Below are 9,374 nucleotides of genomic sequence, written 5' to 3' on the forward strand. Positions count from 1 at the left end.
AGTAGCACAGTTTAAACATAAGGGAGACTGAAAAAAACACACTTTTTCTTAGGATGGATTATCTCTTAGCTGGATCACCTCACATCTTGAGTTCCCCACACCGAATTACTATGGCAGCACAGCAGGGAGGAGTCTGGAAAGCAGACACAAGCATTTGGGGATAGGACTGCTCATGCAGTAATGTATCTGCAACCTGAAATGCTCAGGAGATAATTACTTCTGAAATTAGTCAGCCTGTACAGTAACAGGTCAATATTTTACAATTAGAAAAAAAAATTCTAAGGTAAGAATTGCATCCGAGTTCAGCCCAGCTGTACAGATCCAAGGATCTTCTGTTGCTAAAGCAGTCTTACTGTTTGCCATCCACTGTAACAGCTCTCAAAGCTCTGAGCATTTGTGGAAGTGAATTGAGCCAATGCATCCCTGTCAAAATATCCTTAGCTCCTGTCATTTCCATTCCCCCTCATAATTCCTTAGATTTCTCTCCCAGTTAGTCCCACTGCTTCATGTTTTTACCAGAAGGCAATGTTGTGAAGGTCTGCACACATGCTGATTTTGAGCTACATGTGGTGATTACGCAGCCAACAAATCAAACAGGCTCCTGTTCAATGTATGTCAAAGGCATTTTCCCAGTGGGATGGAGATGTGAGCCTCTGTTTTACGGGAAACTTCCATGAAGTATATACCAGCAAACACATTAGAGACTTACTCCCCTAAGACAGTTGCAGTGAAATCTGACAAGTCTGTTCAAAACTTGAGGGACAGCGCTGTGAAAAGCCAGAGGGGAAAGAAAAAAAAAAAAAAAAAAAGAAGAGAGACTGAAGAAGTAAGGAAAAGCAAAATTTGTAAGCCCAGTGTCCTTAGGAACAAATCCAAAGTGATCACGTACTATCAGGAGGAATAAATAAGTATGTTTAGCACATAACCTGTTGTACTAGTATGTGTATAATCTAGTAAATTGTAAAGGCTGTGCCTCTTCTACAAACACCCTGAGACATTCTCCACTGCAGTGACAGTATTATTCCTTTCCGTTCAGCTACCAGATGGTAACAATAGTCTGGTTATTCCTGTACTGTGAGCTGTACAATAAGTATCTTCTTGAAGGTATCTGCTGTTCACTTCAAATTCTACCTTTTAAAATTTTTTTCTTGCCTTGTTACATATATATAGGAGAAAATCTGCAGAGTAAATAAATATGTCCTGCTTACACTCTGCTTTTTAAGAAGCAGCAGGCATTTCTGATGGCTGTTTTGAATAGGAATGCAAATTGATGGTAAACAAACTACATACAGTGCTTTCTCTTTTTTTCTTTTAGACTCAGTATTGATCACTGGGGACAAAAAGTGTTGAAAGTCCTTGTTTACTGGAAATACAGTGAACTGTTATGTCAGGACTACTGTGTTTAACTTTAGACAACACTAGTGAGATGAAATACAGCTCCAAAGGGGATGAATTCATGCTGGCTTAGCTGTCTAGGGGATGTTAATGTTGGAAAAGGCTGAAATATTTCGATTTTCTTTTCATCCTGGTCTGTACATTTGGTTATCTGTTAATGACTAAGCACTCTTCATGTTATTCCAACTCAATTTCAGACTTTTCAGGCTTACACCAATAAGTAATTCACCTTGAAAATGCATTACCAAACCCTGTTCCTGTAACCTCTTCTACCTAAGCTGCACTTAAAGATGACAGAAAAACACTTACTGTAGTCCAGTTCATTTTAGAGAGTATTGCACACAGACACACATGCAAAGTTTTTTGATCATAGAATGGTTAGAATTGGAAGGGACCTTAAAGCTCATCTAGTACCACACACCCTGCCATTGGCAGCAACACCTTCCATTACACCACACTGGTCAAAGTCCCATCCAACCTGGCCTTGAGAACTTCCAGGGACACCTCATCCACAGCTTCTCTGGGCAACCTGTTCCAGTGTCTCAATACCCTCATACTAAAGAATTTGCTTCTAATGTCTAAATCTAAATCTCCCCTCTGTCAGCTTAAAGCCATTTTCCCTTGTCCTGTCACTACATGCTCTTGTAAAAAGTCCCTCTCCAGATTTCTTGTAGTTCCCGCTTAGCTACTGAAAGGCTACTACATATGTGTATATATATATATATATACACACACTATATAAGGTCCTCCCAGAGCCTCTTCTCCAGGCTGATTAAGCCCAGCTCTCTCAGCTTGTCTCCATAGAAAAGGTGCTCCAGCCCTCTGATCATCTTTGTGGCCTCTGGACTAGCTTGAGCAGATCCACATCCTTGTGTTGGGAGCTGGGTGCAGTACTTCAGGTGGGGTGTCATGAGAGCAGAGTAGAAGGGCAGGACCACCTCCTTTGACTTTCTGGTCATGCTCCTTTTGATGCAGCCCAGTATATGGTTGGCTTTCTGGGCTGCAGACACACAATGCTGGCTCACATTGGGCTTCTCGTCAACCAATATCCTCAAGTGCTTCACCTCAGGGCTGCTCTCAATCCAGTCTCTGCCCAGTCTGTATTTGTGCTTGGGATAGCCCCAGCCCAGGTGCAGGACCTTGCACTTGGTCTTGTTGAGCTTCATGGTGATGTGTTAATTAATGGCAGAACTTCAAAAGATCTGCAAGTATGATCACACTCAGAGAAATGCATGTATCTTAATCAGTTTAGTTGTATGTGCTCTGGTGATGCCACTTTCTACCTGTTCTGCTCCCATATTCTAATTCTTGCAGACTACAAACCAGGTATTTCAAAGACAGGGACATTTTAATTTAGAAATAGTGTCAAGTGGCTCCCCAAATGATATGTTGAAATATATTGGCTCTCAGTTACTTGCTCTGTGTTGCAAAATAGAACAGTCTGTAACACTGTACTTTCTGCAGATGCTAAAAAAAAAAAAGGATGGGGTAAAGAGGCAAAACACAAGATTTTCAGACTGAGGGTTCTGACAGGAATTGTCCCTTTATCCCTCAGGAACTGCTGCAAAGATTTTTTACTTTTTTTTTTTCTTTCCCTTGAAGGATAGAATAAAGTTTTGCATGGTCACTGGGCACATTTCACTAACAAATTATGTGCCTGTGTGAGAAGCACAGAGCATTAGTAATTGCTCTCTTTCACTGCAGATTTTAAGTGTGCGCTTCTGGAACTAAAGGTTTGCTACTGGCATGAGAGAAACGGCTTGTCTAACTGGAAGGTCTGGGTACCATTCGTGTAAGGTTTTAATTACACAAAGACTCTCATGAAAATTGTATCAAATTATGACTATTTTAAAACGGCTTCAAAACTCTAAGGAACAGAACTATTTCAAATTTAAGAGATTTTAATTCGGTTTATCTGAATGGTCTTTGGAAGTGAAAGGGACAAAATATTAACCTTCATTCATTCTATGTAATAGTATCCATACAGGATGAAACATGGTGATCCAAATAGTTGACTCTTAGTTCCTATTTTTAATTAATTCAGGTTAATTTTTTTTTTTTTAATGTTTGAGTTTAGGTAAGTCCTGGCATGCCAGCTGGGGGCACTGACCTTATTTGAAGAAGGACATAAAAATCCCTGACTAGTCCATGATCTAGAAGGATAGAGAACCTCCTATTATTATTAGAGCTACATTGGCTAGTGTAAAGATGCAAGTGATACTGGAAGGCTGCTATGAAGTCACCACGCAGCCTTCTCTTCTCCAGGCTGAGCAGCCCCAACTTTCTCAGCCTGTCTTGGTACGGGAGGTGCTCCAGCCCCCTTTTCATTCTTGTGGCCCTCCTCTGGACTTGCTCCAACAGCTCCATGTCCTTCTTATGTTGAGGACACCAGAACTGCACATAGTACTCCAAGTGAGGTCTCATGAAAGCAGAGTAGATGGGCAGGATCTCGACCTGCTGGCCACTCTCCTTTTGACGCAGCCCAGCATATGGTTGGTCTCTGGGCTGCAAGCACACACTGAAGCCGGCTTATGTTAAGTTTCTCACTGACCAAAACCCCCAAGTCCTTCTCCACAGGGCTGCTCAGCATCATTTCTCTGCCCAACCTGTAGCTGTGCTTGGGATTGCCCCAACCCACGTGTAGGACCTTGAACTTCGCATTCTTGAACTTCATGAGTTTTGCATTGGCCCACCTCTCAAGTGTGTAATATTTATCTCCTTTCCCAGATGTGTATTGAAAGTATCCTAGTATGCTGTCATATTAACTTAGGTGAGCAATAATTAACTAATTAAGTTTCTAAAAAAGTAGTACAGTTTCTTTTTGCAATAAAGCAAGAACCCACTTAGTCCAAGCACACTGGCTACAGTTCTATGTGTGTTCATTTTCTTCAACCAGCCTGTCTCCCAAAAAAATTATACCATCTTAAATAATACAAAAATTACTGGGTAGATCAGGGATGCTGTAGAATGATGTATTTCTGTGTTATGTGATGTATGCTTTGCACTGCATACAACACTATGTATTATCTCAGAACCCTAATGTTATTAAATACAGTTCCACTGGTGTCCCTAATAAATATGTACCTAGCACGGCACACTGCACCATCAGCTTTTCATTCATTTCATGCCGACAGCAACAATATCAGCTACATCTTTGAGAAAAAAAACCCACAAAAATTATCCTATTTTTACAACACATCCTTTGCCACAACGAGTAAAGACAAACTAGAACAAACCTTTAAGAAACAAATTTTGTGCAAGGATTGAAGCTTTGCGCTTCAAAGGTCAGATTTAAAAATTACTTTTCTTATTGCTTCAGTACTTCAGTAACTGAAAGTGTGTCTTGAAAAAATGAGCCAATGAGAAAGGGCTATCTTTTAATATACTAGTGTTTCTATTTTTGCCTCAAAGCACCAATGATCAAAATAGCAGAATAAGATATAATTGAATTGGAGCCTGTAGCCAGTATGTGAGGAAATTAAGGGGGTTAAGGAAATTCAGCCTAAGCCCTTTATCCTGTTTATTTATTTATTGTTGTTGTTTTTCCAAGGAAAGAGTTACATTCACTTTGAAGCCAAAAACTCACATAAACATATGACAGGATCTGGCCCTTTAATTTGGAAGTATGTTCTAATAAAATCTTTCTTTTATTTTCTCTTTCTCTTTTATTTTCTTTCTTTTCTCTTTTCCCTTTTCTTTTTTCTCTTTTTTCTTTTTTCTTTTCTTTTTTCTATTTTTTTCTCTTTTCTTTTTTTTCCCTTTTTTTTTGTTTTGTTTGTTCAAGACTTTTTCTGCCTTTTCTGTCAACTGCATGATCTGATCTAGTAGGCTTTCAGGTTATGTGCAAGCTACCACAGGACACACTAAGGGCTGTGTTTCATACCTGCCCTTGTATGGTAGCTGGCATTGGGTTATCATGGAGTAACTGCAGTGATTCCAGTTTACAATCCAGCAAATTAAAGGCTGACTTATGTGCCAACACTAAAAGGTATTTTTTCCACATAATTAGTTACGGCAAGGGCTTTACTCCATTTAATTTCGGGTCTTGTTAGCTCTTTCAGTCTGTGGTGAGTATTGTAGGTAGTATTTTGCTTTGCCCATCCACAGTGCTTACCTGAAGGTGGCAGTAAATTGGGAATAAGTGGGAATAAGATTTTCTGGCTTATTATCTGAGGCTAGCTGCCTCTTGTGAGGTGCAAAGGCTGCAGTTGTCTGACCTCTTTCCTTGTGTATGCAACTTGCAATCCCCTTCTCCATCTGCAGCATCAGGAGCCTGAGTGGCTAAAGCTCTTCCACTGCTGTCTTTGGGATAAATTTGTGTTCTGGTATTTCATCAGTGGATTCCAGGGCATGTAAGCTTTCTGGCAAAAGAGGATTTCTCGCTGTCCTAAAGGCTAGAGCCTTCTATTAGCTATGAGCTCAGAGCAAGTTTCACTAACAGGTTTTAACACACCATCTCTTTATGTCTCTCTTGAAAGCAGCTACGTGGAAGCTACATAGGTACTTTGAAGCAGAGCTATTTCTTTTTTGGCACTACACTCTAGCTGGCTGCAAGAACTTTCCCTTTTAAAATGAGTATAAAGCAAAGGCAGGGAAAACACAAGGACTGAAAGCTACGCTGACTTAAAGACCTCATTCTTGATTCAACAGAAAAGCTCCTCTGGTTTCAAATATTTTGGTCAAGGACTTTCTGAACTGAGAATCAATGACTTACCAATCGTTTCTTTCTTAGTTAAGGAAATGCTGTGGGCAGAAAATACATTAGTTTTATTTTTTTTTTTTTCATTCATTACGAGAGGTTTGAATACAACTTTAAAAAAAGTTTCCCAAAGTACTCACCTTTCCAGTTCTGTTACATGATACTTATTTTATGCTACCCTACTGTGTAGATACAGACTTCAACCAGGCTGGTCAATTTCCCCATCCCAGCTGCTCTTGCACTTGCTCCCGAAGCTGCAGCAGCTCGCTGTCTTGCCACGCTTGTTCTTGCAGCTGCAGGGGAAAGAAAGACGATAATATAGGAATCATAGGGGGAATCATAGTTCCTTTGTTTTCACTTCAGGAGCTCAGATGTCCATTTGGCCCGAGTCTCGTAGCTTATTACTAGGCTAGCCTATTACTCTTGGGCGTAGTGGCCCATGAAGTGTGAGGATTGTACCTTTTTTTGGCATTTCCCAGTGGCGACATCTGCCGTGGAGCTGGGGGAAGGAGACCACCAGCACCTGCGCAAAAAAGCTTGCAGCTACAATACTTTATATACTTTATATTTGCATATATATACATTCATGTATTTATATACTTTGTATCTTCAAGTCAGCACAGCTTTCAGTCTTTGTGTTTTTCCCTGCCTTTGCTTTATGCTTGTTTTTTCTCCCCTGTACATGTTTTCAGAGGTGATGATCCCATGTAGACTAGCTTTACATCATCACAGCAAAACTGTACTGAAATTGGCAGTCAACCTTTTGTTTAATTTTGTGTCTTTTATCTCTACGCACGTTGGCATTTCCTCCACAGGGAATGAAAGATCTATTTCCTGCGAAGAACCCTCCTACTCTTGTACGTTCTCTTCCATATACATCTTAATCACCATTCTTTAGGAAATTATTAAAACTGGTCTTTTAACTGCTCTTTCATACGCAGCACATCACATAGTTTTTGGGCCTGCCCTAAAATGGGGTACACAGACTTTTAACTGATGAATAAAGTTAGAGCCCTGTCAGTCTGATGGTGTTTGTAGGTGTTTTCAGTTTTTTTTCTACAAAAAGGGCCAGAGATGAACATACTAAAGCTAAACAAGTAAAACTTTCCTTAAAACTTGCAAGACGTGAAATACTACCCTAGGACTAGGAAGAGCCGGTGTCGAGCCACCATTGCCCCCGCCCCGATCGCCATCTTCTGTTTGGGTAAGGGCGCTGGCGTCAGGCGGCTCCTTGGCACCATGGCAATGGCGGCCATGTCGAGCGCGGGCAACCGACAGAGCGCCAGCGTCCATGGCGAGTGAGGGCGAAATGGCCACCGGAAGGGGCGGTACCCGACGGCTCTTCCCGAGGGGCTGTGCTGCGTGACGCCCGGTGGGCCACACACGCGATTGGACGGTTGCCTGCGTCTTAGACTTCCGGTGCACTGGGGGAGGCAGTGTCCACTGTGGGATCGGTTTTGGAGGTGCAGATAGGGGTCTGTGGGGCGGCCGGGGCCGGGCGGCGCCTGCGGAGAGGCAGGCTGGCAGGTGAGGGTGCGGGGACGGAGGGGCTCGGCTCGGCTCGGCTCGGCTCGGCTCGGAAGCGGAGGCGCTGTACACTCGCTGAAGAAGGGATGGGCCTAAGGGCCTGTACGTGCGGGGCTGTCGTGGGGCGCAGCTGTCGGTGTAGGCTGCCCAGAGGCAGCGGCAGGTGCGGGGTGTCGGCCCCGGGGGTAGTGCCGGAGCTCCGCGAGGTGCTGGAGGGGTGTGCAGTGGGGTGCGGACCATGGGGGTGGGCCATGGGTGTTCCTGAGGTGTGTGGCGGGAACGTGTGGGGAGACAGAAAGTGTTGGGGGACGTCCCTGGGGATTGGTGACCATAGGCGCAGTGGAATCCTACATGTGTTGAGAAGCCAGTGGGCCTGGAAAAAGTTTGTTCTCTGCAGGTGACTGAAGGTCGTCAGAATATATGACTTTTTGCCAGTGGAAAGTGCGGCCGTCGCCAAGTGGAGACATATAACAAAGAGGGTGTTAATCCCAAGAGGGGTATTAAGACGAAGTTGAGACTCTGCTATGAGAGAGCAGTCAATCTTTGCTGAGTGAGTGTATCAGTTTGGGAAGAGAAGAATGTGCATAGCCCAGGACTGAGGGTAAGGTTGAATTCCTAAAGAAAAGAGAGGGTCTCTGGTCATGGAAACTTGGTCAGGTCTTGGTGTACAGTATGGGAGGATCTGAGTAGTGGAGAGAAGGGGAAGTCTAGCTGTGAAGGATGTTGGTGTCAGGAGGCAATGGAAGAAATATTTTGTCCATGGACAAAACAATCTGACAATAGTATCTAGTGGCTCCCTGGACTGATAGGCAGCAGATGTTTATAGTAACAGCTATTCCATCCACTCCCTCCAGTGGCCTAGTCATTCTAGGCCCAAACAGGGCAAGCTCAGTTGTGTTGCTAAAAATGGTTAAGTGGAAGTTTTCTTTATTTATTTTTTAATTTTGAGATGTATTAAATATTTATGTTAAAAGACACGTTATAGGAACACTGTTATGTGGTACTTAAGTAACTTGTTTAGAATTAATCCGTATATTGTTGTGCATATGTGAAGGGCAATGCGAAGCTAAAATGTTTTTTTAAGCTGTAAGGTAAAGGAAAGCAGCATAGCAGCTTCATCCTAAAAATACAGCAGCTTCATTACTTTCAGTAGAACTGCTCAAGTAAAGCTAATACATAAAAACTGTCATGTGCAGTTTGTAATCCTTAGATTAACTGTAAATGCATTATAGATTGAAATGGAATGATACAGATCTTATCTTATGGTCTGCATTTCACTTACTTCTGCGTTCCATGTAGTTTAGAGGGAGAGAGAGATCTGTGGATTGAGTTGGCACAGCATCAGTGAATGTGGGAGAAGAATGCTGCTTACATCTCATGGACATCTGCTTGGTTTTGTATTCTGTCACTAGCTGATATATATATTTTTTTTAATCCTATAAGGAGATATTTATTACTTTGATAAGAAATATTTTAGAGAACCACAAGAAATACTGTTCAAACATAAGAAAAACCTGGTTTAATGCTGAGGATCATCAAGTACTGGGAGAGGTTGCCCAGAGACATTGCTGAGTTTCTTTATTTGGAGATAATCAAAAGCTGACTGGACAAGGCCCTTGGCAGCCTGCGCTGGTTGACCCTGCTTTATTCAGGAGCACTGAGGAAGTGATCTCCAAGACATCCCTTCCAGCCTCAGCTGTTCTGTGATTCTGTAACTAGTAGTCCAGAGCTTTCCAGACTCTGTTAACTTGGG

This window comes from Neopsephotus bourkii, unplaced genomic scaffold (genome assembly GCF_033783945.1).
Source record: "Neopsephotus bourkii isolate Nb327-2 ecotype Australia unplaced genomic scaffold, CSIRO-AGI_Nbou_v1 NB_1530, whole genome shotgun sequence".
Taxonomy (NCBI): domain Eukaryota; kingdom Metazoa; phylum Chordata; class Aves; order Psittaciformes; family Psittacidae; genus Neopsephotus; species Neopsephotus bourkii.